Below are 8,105 nucleotides of genomic sequence, written 5' to 3'. Positions count from 1 at the left end.
TAGCTGTGGTAAGTTCTAATTCTACTAATAGCTGCTAATAAAGCTGTGAATAGGCTTTTAATATTCATGTTATGCTAATAGCTACCAACAGTTGTGCTAATAGCTATGTAATAGATGGCAATAGCTGTCAATAGCTGTGCAATAGTTGTTAATAGATATGTTAATAGCTTTTAATAATGGTGCTAATAGCTTTTAATAGCTGCGCTTATAGCTTTCAATAGCTGTTGTTAAGTCCTAAATTCTAAACATGTGTTAATAGTTGTGTTAATAATTTCTAATAGATGTTGTTAATAGTTGTGTTAATAATTGTAGTAATAAATATGGCACTTGTGTTTAAAGTTGTAATAATAGTTGATAACGTTCTCTATTGTTTTTTTAGCACCTTCTAGGAGGGTATCATTTGAAAGTGGCCCAACCAGGTCTTTGCAGCCCACTCAAGAGCACACTTGAATTGGCAACCAATGTCAATGACCCTTGGGATGTTGCCATTGAAGGCTCTGCCATGGTTCAAAATGTTGCCGAAAATATTGGTCTTGATAGCACATGTAACAAATGGTGGAACCTAACAGTTTTGTTGCTAGCAGCCAATAGATGTGTGATGCCTACATGCTGACGGATGTGTTAGTTGTTAATAGTTTTAGATTTTTTGATAGTATTTGATTGTTTCCTACTGTTTTGGTAGCATCTTCACCCAAGAGGTCACTTGATATTGGTACAGACTGACAGATGTTGGAAGAGCTCAGTCTATAATCTAGAACATAGAAAGCATGTAAGCTACCTATAAACATTAATAACTATTAAGCCACCTATACAATGCTATTAATAGCTATACACATGCTATTACAAAGTTACTAGATAGCTATTAAATTGCTACTAGAATCTTGTCTAATAGTTAGCTATCAATAAGCTAGCAGCAGACAGCTATTAGGTGTGGCAGAGAGCTATTAGGTGGCAGACAATCATTAAGCTGTCTACAGTTATTACAGTGACCAGCTAGTAGGTGGCAGAGAGCTATTAGGTGGCAGAGAGCTATTAGGTGGCAGACAATCATTAAGCTGTCTACAGTTATTAGCAGTGACCAGCTAGTAGAGTAAGATATAAGATAGATAGCTATTAGATATAATTCTATTAGGTAGCTATCAATAGCTATTAGGTAGCTATCAAATATCTACTATTAGGTAGCTATCAACATCTACTATTAGGTAGCTATCAATAGCTATTAGGTAGCTATCAAATAGCTAATAAACAACTATAAGGTAGCTATTACATAATTAGCTATTAAATTGCTACTATAATGTTGTTTAATAGTTAGCTATCAATGAGCTAGCAAATAGCTATTGGGTGGCTATAAACAGTCATTAGACAACTATGAGTAAGCTATGAAGAAGTTGCGTCTACTAGCTTTTAGGTACCTAATAGCTGTCAGCTATAGTGACCAGCTATAGTGACCAACTAGTAGTCAGATATAAGATAGATAGCTACTAGATATGATTCTATTAGGTAGCTATCAACAACTACTATTAGTTAGCTATCAATAGCTATTAGGTAGCTATCAAAAGCTATTAAAACTAGAAGGTAAATAGCTATTCGATATCATTCTATGAGACATAGAGCTATTAGTAAGCTATTACACAACTATTAGATATATAGAGTTGTTAGCTATATTATTAGAGGCACATCTATTAATTAGTTACACAACATCTATTAATTAGCTATTAGAGGCACATCTATTAATTAGTTACACAACATCTAATAAATAGCTACTAGCTATATTTAGGTATTGGATAGCTATCAGGTATAAATTAAGTGCACAACTATAATTGAAATAAGGTTGCTACTATTATATTCATATCTACTAAATAGCTAGTTATTTATTAGATATCTAAAAGATATACAGCTATTAGATAACTATTACATATATGTTAGGTGAGCATGTATTAATCAAGTCTTAGTTAGCTACACACTTTAAATGTTAAGTAGCTACTGTCTATCTATTAACTAGCATAGCTAGTTACCTATTAGATAGGCTTCAAATATATACAACTATGAGAAAGCTATTAGTTAAATATTAGATGCATAGTTATTAAACAACTATTGGGCATACTTGTGATACATCTGGTAGAGAATTGGGTGCTCGATGTAGTTCTTTCGACCAATTCTTTTTCGACATATGTCTTTTTTGTTAGGGGACACAAGAGTCTCAGCTGTCTAAAAAATGACTACCAGCTCCTTTACTTCATTAGGTATGCAGCTTCTTGGTTGTTTCCTATGACATGTGGAGAAAGACAACATGGAGCTGTCATTTTCAAGTTCCAGTCGATATTTTGCCACATAAAAGCTTCTTCTATCAAGATAATAGCTTAGAGACATCAGTGAGTTTGAGGCCAGCTGACTCCTCTGATTCTTTTAAATTTAAGAGCATCATAATGGCAGACCTTTTGAGGAATATTTCATCTCTAGACTGTGGCTTCTTCAAAATTTGGAGCATGTTGCGAATATTTACTATGAGCGCTGTTTGAACATCATTCTAGTTCCTTGGAGCTGTGTCTTGCAAATCTTTTAATGGTGGACGGATGAAGGATTAGCTGATTGAAGATGTATTTCTTAGTGGCCATGTCCATTCCATTTGTTCACCGATGAAAATACCACAAAATCTCTTTGGAAATTTTTGCTCTTCTTTTGCCATCAACGGCCTCTACATGGTCCTAGTTTTTTGCTTCCTCTTCTTTTCTTTTGTTTCTAGCTCTTTGTTTTCTTTTGTGTTGTTCTTCATATTCCCTAATGAACTTACGTTCTTGGGATGGGAGTGCATTAACTTGTAACATATAAACTTATGTAAAATCCCCACTTTTGCATTGCATCGAAAGAGAGAGAGAGATAGAGAGATCAGTGTTCAAACCTGCAAAGTTTCAACCTCTTCCAACTCTTGTAGTTCCACATGTTTCTCTTTTATGTATTCAGTCGGACAGAGAAAGAGAGTATTCAATCGTCTGTGTGTGTGTGGGAGGGAGGGGAAGAGAGAGGGGGGAGGGAGGGAGGGAGACAGACAAACAAACAGATAGACATATAGAGAAAGAGAGTATTTAGTCATGTGTGTGTGTTTGTGTGTGCGGGAGAGAGAGAGAGAGAGAGAGAAATGCAAGCTTTGTTTGTGTGTAGGCACATGAGCATGAGAGAGAGAGAGAAATAGAAAGAAAGTCCACTCCACGACGTGGGAGATGGGAATCATGAATTGTAAAATGTAAAAGTTTGAATAAAGTCCCAGCCCACAACGTGGGAGAAGGGAATCATGAAGGTTTGAATTGTAAAACCTAAAAGTCAGAATTGTGAGGCCTTTTTTTAGAGTAAAATGGATTTCTTGAAATCTAGCTTTACACCTTTCAAAGAGCTAGTTCACTACCCAAATAAAATTTTCCGGGACACAGCTTTTTTGTACACATATTCATGCTTCCACCCAACATTTATGTTCAAATTGGACTCAGTGGTGCCACTGTGAGTGAGTTAGCTCAAAATGGACTTCGTGTCTAGTTGGCTAGGCACATGCGCACACACTTGTTGAACACTCCAATTTGCATTTAGGGGGAGTGTTGAGATTGGTAATGCCAAATTGATTGGGGTGAGAGGTGAGTTGCTTAAATTGATTGGAGAGATTGTATGCACACACCCAAGTTTACATTGAGGAGGGGTGTTGAAATGTGCAATGTAAAATGAATGGGTTCTTTGGTTGAGTATGTGGGAACGTACCCTAGAGGTACAAGATATTGTGGTAAGATAAGAATGCCACATGTGATATTGTATGGTGTGTGAGTGTTGACCAAAAGAGTCGAAAAGGGAGTGCCACATGGATGATGATGTGTAAAGTGGGATAAGGCTAGTAGGCCTATATGATTGTATGGTTCATTGTTGTGAATGCAATAGAGATGTTGTGTTGAGTGTGCAATCTCTCTCTCTAGTCATGGAGTTTTTAGTGTGGTATAACCCACCTTAATCTTATGCTTAATCTTGTGTCTATCACCATGATCAATCCCATATTAGGATTGTTAACAAGGTGTCGGATCTTTGCCTTAACCCCTTCAATTGCCACTTCCTTGTGGGTAATGGTGCTCTTTCTCTAGATCCGACAAGATCATTGTTATTCTTAGATTATGCCCTTAGATTATGCCCTCTATCCAATCCTAAAGGGATGCAAGAACTGCTTGGGCATACAGGCTACCAACGCCGCTTCAGATATATGTTTTCCACTCAACCGCTTGCTCCACTTGGATGTTCCCTTCCATTAGGGCTCGGATCAAGAGAGAACCTTCACTTTTCTCAAGCACATACTGGTGCATGCTCCGGTACTCATTACCCCAAATTGGGAATTAATCCTCCATGTGCACACGGATGCCAGTGCAATATCAGAAGGAGCAATGCCAGCCAGATATAGAACTGAAGATGGATAAGCCTATCCACTATACAAGCAAGCAACTCAATCGGGCCGATAGAGACTACTCCACCACAAAGTGGGAGGGTATGGCCATAGTGTACTCATTTCAGAAATTATTTATTAGCGCATCCCTTTGTGGTGATCACGGACCATCAAGAATTGAAGTATTTGTTAAATAAAGCACAGGTGGCCGGCAGGATCTGGAGACGACTCCTTCTCTTTCAAGAATTTGACTTTGAGATTATGGTCCACCACCCAGGGAAGGACCATGTCATTCTAATCATCTGTCTAGAATCCCAAGTGGGGAGGTAGCCTCTAAAGATGGAATTTGTGATGATCTCCCGAACAACAGCAAGTTGTTTGCAATGGATGCCACCCCTACTTGGTATGAGGACATTGTGATGTTGTTGAGCATAACTAGGTTTCCCCATAATGTTGATGCCAAGGAAAAGAGGAGGCTTTTACTTAAGAGTAGGCCTTATCAACTCATTGTTGCCACAAACAGTTGTACAAGATGGGCAAGGATAAAGTGCTGAGGAGACGTGTCAACCCTCATGAGGTTCCCCTCATCATGGAGGATGCGCATTCTGGACCAGGTGGAGGAAGGTTCTACATTTGAAAAGGCAGTGGCTGTAGTACTGTACTATTGGACATGGGCTGATTGGAACAGAGCGTTGGAGAAGAGATTGTGAGTGAGGAGTGGATGTTTTGAATAAAATTGAGTAGCAGCCCCAATAGGAGACAGAGATAGACCTGAGTAGACCATGCTGTGAAGAGGAGCGAAGGGAAGCAGCTGTAGCAATGAAACAACAATCACATACCAAATGCTTCCTCCAGCGTTCTGGCGTAAAACAGCCCTTTAAAAGAAAACAGAGGTTCTATGCAAGTAGAATTCCCGGTTCGAGATTGGTTCCACAAAACCCTTTTCCTGTAATCCAGATTTTCTTAATGAGAATCATTGATCTCTCATCAGGGTAATCTACCCATCATTTGATTGAATTTCTAACTAGATTCTTGGTGATTTTGGTTAAGGGAAAACTACGCTAATTCAACGGTAGACTATTCTTTGTGTCAAGAATTGGAATTGGTCACGATGTTTTTGCTTGATTCAGATTCGAGAGATGGGCAAGTAGTTTACTGGCCGCCCCTCTCACAGTCGTGGTCTAAACCAAAATTATTTGGTTTACTTCTAACTTTGATTCCTAAGGATTTTCTTCAGATAAAAATCTACTGAACTTCTAACCATAAGGAAAATTTCAACTTTATGAATTTCATTCTTTCCTAACCATAATAGATTAAGCAATGGTTCTATATGTGAATATCGGATTTTTATAAAAATACTCTTCTTCCATTAATCTAATTTTGGGTAAATATCAATTTAGTGATTTATCCACCTAAAATATCTAAGAATATTCTTTCTACCAATTTAATTATCAACCCTAATTTTCTAAGTGGAATTATGGTGAAAATCCTCTTTTGTCACATCAAAATTAATATAAACCTTTCTCTACTTAAAAATATGATAAAAATTAATTTAAACCTTTCTCTACTTAAAATATGATAAAAATTTATCTTTTAATTAAATACAAATATATATTTTTTTGAATATGCTTAAAATTTCTCTTTTTACATTTAAATGATTGAATTCCAAATGTCATGGGAATTCCTCTTTTATCATTTAAAAAAAATATTATATATAAATTAAATTTATCAAAAATTTATCTTTTTTTAAAAAAAATAAATAAAATATCCATTATTTAAATTATGCCAAAAATTCATCTTTTACCATTTAATTACTTGGATCTCAATTATCATGGGAATTCCTCTTTTCGCATAAAAATAAATTTACCAAAAATTTTTCTTTTCTTTTAATTAAATATTTATGCATAAATACTAAAAATTTATTTCCCATGAATATGATGAAAATCATTCTTTTTGCATAGGATGTCCAATCCTAGAATATGGTAGGAAGTTCTCTTTTAGCATTGTGCATAAAAATAAGATATATATTATTTTCTAAAATTTTTACCACAGCTTCATTGCTTTTACTGATAATTTTCTATTTTCCTAAAGGAATAAAACATTGTAATGAAAATATGATAAAAAATCTAATTTTAAGTTTAAATCTAAACTATAAATTTAAATCATAATTTTAATAATCATAAACTTAATTATGATTATCCCACTAGATTAAGCTAATTCCATTTATTCCTCTTTTTCCAATTTGATAGGATTATCTCTTTCTCATTTAGAATCAATTAAAGTAATTTTTAACTAATTATAAATAATCTAAAAGAATTAACCATTATTTTGTTAAGACAAAATCATAAAAATACCATTTTCTTATTCTCTAGCTTAACAAGCCTAGAGTTTGGTTTTGAAATAAGAAGTTGTCAATGAGAACCATTCTTTTGCTAAAGAATTAGTCATAGAGATGACTTTTCTTTTTGGAGAGAGAGATATACATAAGAAAACATTCTAAATAAGCATAAAGATTAACTTTTTCTTGATTACACAGTAAGATTCTTAGGGAAAGCTTGGTTTGAATATAAAACAACCATTTAGAAAACTTCTCAAGCTTGAGAGGGGTTGAGAAGAGAAGTCTTTTGAGAAAATTAACAAAAAACCATAAAATTCATTCTTACCTCAAGGATTAGCTTGCTTCTTTTTCTAGAAGTGAAGCCCCAACCAATCAATTGCTTTAGCAAGTGGAGAAGAGAGCTCCAAGAGTTGTTGAAGAGAGAGAGAGAGAAGCTCCAAGCTCCCCAAAAGTAGAGGAATTTTAAGGAATAATAGAAAATATGATTATTTTAATGTAATACTGGCTTGGTATAGATCACAGATGAGAATACAAAAGAATTAGGGTCTATTTATAGGTGAGGGCGGCCACTAACTGAGTCTAACTGGGTTCTAGAGTTTTCTAGCTTCAATTTGACTCAATTTGGACAAGATTTGGACCAATTTGGGTCCCCTTTTGATCCAGTTTGATCCAGGAGAGATAAAAATATCACAATTTTTTTGAATTAAAAACCCTTCCACACATGTGAAGGAGGCACCTACCTCAAAGGTCCCCCTCTCCTTACCAAGGTATCAAAATTTCATCATTTTTCTAAAATATCTCGTTACAGTCCTAATGACGAACGAAGAACCCGTGCCCTCTGTTCCCTCATGCCAAGATGATGCTCCTCCCCTCACCACCATTATTCCACCCTCCGATCCACACCAATCCATACCGCTCAAAAAGAAGCTCAAAAAGAGACCGCTCCCCACTCTGGACACTCCACTGCCTCATATATCCTCTCAACTACCCCAAAAAAACTAACAAACTTGTGTTGCACAGCTGGCGGGGAGTCGTCGAGGGATGTCACTCGCGGCAAAACTGCCAAGGTCTTAACCAGCCTTGGTATGGTTAAAATGGTGTGCTTCCGGTACGATGGGCGAGGACCGACGAAGCAGTCCCTGAGTGAAGTGCTAGGACACCTAAGTAGGATCCTAGAGGGTTCTGACTAGGTGATGCACGAGCTCGCGATTGTTAGGACACCCATGCGTACATCGAGGAAGATATAGATGAACTAAAAAGAATTACTTTTGTGAACTAAATTTTGATATTGGATCTTGTTGGTTGACCAGCTGGTCTTTAACGGAGAGTCTGGGGGTGATATATTTTGTAAAACAATGG

General features: G+C 36.2%; 1 pseudogene; it reads right to left on the bottom strand.

Annotated features, from left to right (window-relative positions):
• Nucleotides 1–2,091: 2,091 nt before the first annotated feature.
• Nucleotides 2,092–2,621, bottom strand: LOC147612638 (uncharacterized; annotated as a pseudogene).
• Between the last annotated feature and the right edge of the window lie 5,484 nt (nt 2,622–8,105).

The sequence above is a fragment of the Cibotium barometz genome, chromosome 45, assembly GCF_041138505.1.
Source record: "Cibotium barometz isolate CiBa-2024 chromosome 45, ASM4113850v1, whole genome shotgun sequence".
In the NCBI taxonomy this organism is placed as follows: Eukaryota; Viridiplantae; Streptophyta; class Polypodiopsida; order Cyatheales; family Cibotiaceae; genus Cibotium; species Cibotium barometz.
The sequence above is the reverse complement of the archived record's forward strand: the minus strand, read 5'-3'. Positions and strand labels throughout refer to the sequence as shown.